Raw genomic sequence first — 2,486 nt, 5'->3', positions numbered from 1 at the left:
GGTACAGACACTGTATGGCTGGTTGAACACATTTGAGCACTTCTTGTTGAGTTATGTAGTTGAATACATGAAAAGTTTATTTCGGTGTGAAACGTCAAATATTTTTTTCCAAACCTAACTAAAACTAAGTGTATTTGGGAGGGGTTTGGGTTAGGGGAGGGACCTAGGTGCGTCTCAGGCCGAAGCCTATACGCCTGGTCATGCTGGGATAAACCATGCAGGGAGAGGGTCGCATTCATCATGTGCTAGGAGGGGATTGGCCAGCAATGGCAGCGATTAATGCCCTAAATCTTAATTCTAGACTATAACTAGTAGATAGTTTGGGCCCGAGTAAAACAAACATAGACACAGGAAAAACTCTGGGCACTCTTCATGCTGGTTGTAGTTTTCAATGCATTAAGTGTAGGAGGATACAGAAGACAGATGATGGACTGGATGAAGAGTTGGACTGAGTAGAAAAGAGTCATCCATGCGGGGGGGTTGGGCACTTGGGCTCGTGGTCCACGTTATATCGTGATCCAGGTCTGGTTTTATGGCCAGGGACGTAACACCTCTGGCGGAGAGGGGACACCAGCCACTCACGAAGGCTTCAGCAGCAACTGTGAAACGTTTCTTTTTCCTAACCTAACTTAAAGCTATGTGTGTGCGGGAGAGGTCTGGGTAGGGAAGACTCTAAGTGCATCTCAGGCCGAAGCCTATACGCTCTAAGCATGCAGGTTGTGAACCATGCAGGAGAGGTAGCATGCATCATGTGCAAGGAGGGGATTGGCCAGCCATGGCAACGTTTTAGCCATGACTAATTCCGCTTACTGACTATTCTAGGTTAAAAACTAGATAAATTGGGCACTGGTAAAACCTGCATAGACATAGGGAAAACCCTGGGCACTGACATGCGGGATGGCAAATTTCATGCATTAATATCAAGCAGGAGGATTACGGGAAATCAGAAGGATGGATCTGGAAGAAGAGTTGGACAGAGTAGAAAAGAGTCTACCATGCGTGAGCTGCGTAACTAAATATTTTTGAAGTAAAACTTCATTTGAGCGCGATGTGAGTAAAATTTCAATTACAATTTCATGGCCGATTTTTTAATGTAACGTTTTCGTGAAACATTGTTTTGAAACTCTTCTGACGCCAAAGATATATAAAGAGAGCACTTACGAGTCCAAAGAAGTTTTCACTTCCATCAGGTGTACTGAGTTACACGCGCTTTTTTTTCATGGGACTGGTAGTGACTACTTATCCCAAACATAGGTACTTTTACCAGCCCGCCGATGTGACGGGAGTGAGGTGATAATCTCTCCCGAGGTCAGTCACAAGAGTGTCGCAGTTCGGCCAGGCTGCCGGGATCGATGTCTCGCGACGCGACAATCGATGTCTCGCGACGCGAGTGAGCGATCATACAGGATTCCCTTTGTTTCCTGGCGAGGAGATCAAACATACAGACGTCCCAAGATAACTCTCGCTCAGACAACCCGCGCATGTGGCACCGGCCAGTACACAGACATATAATATTGACTTGTTAAGTAATAGGGCTCGACGAATATTCCACGTATTCAGTAACGTACGTTTTGTTGAATATTGCAAACAATCTCGTTCTATATCTGGAGTAGGTATACAGATATCCCAGAACTATTGAACTAAATTTCTCGGATAAATTATTCAGCTCATGCCATTTTCATAAATACTTTAGCCAACTGTGACTTCAGCTATAATTTTACTAACGTGTATGCTTTAGAGATACTAACATTAAAGGGATATATTTATTTTTAATTTTCTTTGAAACAGAGTGAAGAGATGAAATGAAATATCTGAAAAAATATTAATTCAATTATATATTACTCTATATAATTTTCATCCTCATTTTGAAATAATTTAAAAATGCTTTAACAACATATTTAAAAATATATATTGCAGTTATTGACGTGACAACGTCTAATAAATCGATAAACGCCGGCTGCACGCACGAAAAAGTGTCCCGTTACGCACCTTGTCCCGTTTCGCTGTGTCCCGTTACGCTCATTTTATATTGCTCTTTGCTAACCTGAACCTCCTAGCATTGCAACCGAGTCCGTGGCGTCATTCTGTTTTCATGCATTTCAATGTAACATTTTCATTGCTCTTTGCTAACCCGTTCCTCCTAGCATTGCTGCAGAGTCCGTGGCGCAAATATATTATTTTTGACTGCATCTTGGTGTTGGGTAAGCCATTTTCCTTCACGTCATCCTTGAAACACTCCCATTCGTTTCCTACTTTATCTATCATCGTCCTATCCTTAACAGAATAACACAGATTGGAAGAATTTAAATAGCAAACATGTTTAAAAGTTATAGTTAAAGTAATAAACATATTTAAATTAATGAGTGCAAATAAAATTAAATTTATCAATTAAATTGTGGATTTAATTTCACTCCTTCTTTGTATTCATACAAAATAGTGATAATTCAATAAAAATTATTCAATTTTATTCATAAAAGTATGCAATA

This window comes from Bacillus rossius, chromosome 5 (assembly GCF_032445375.1).
Source record: "Bacillus rossius redtenbacheri isolate Brsri chromosome 5, Brsri_v3, whole genome shotgun sequence".
NCBI lineage: Eukaryota > Metazoa > Arthropoda > Insecta > Phasmatodea > Bacillidae > Bacillus > Bacillus rossius.
The sequence above is the reverse complement of the archived record's forward strand: the minus strand, read 5'-3'. Positions refer to the sequence as shown.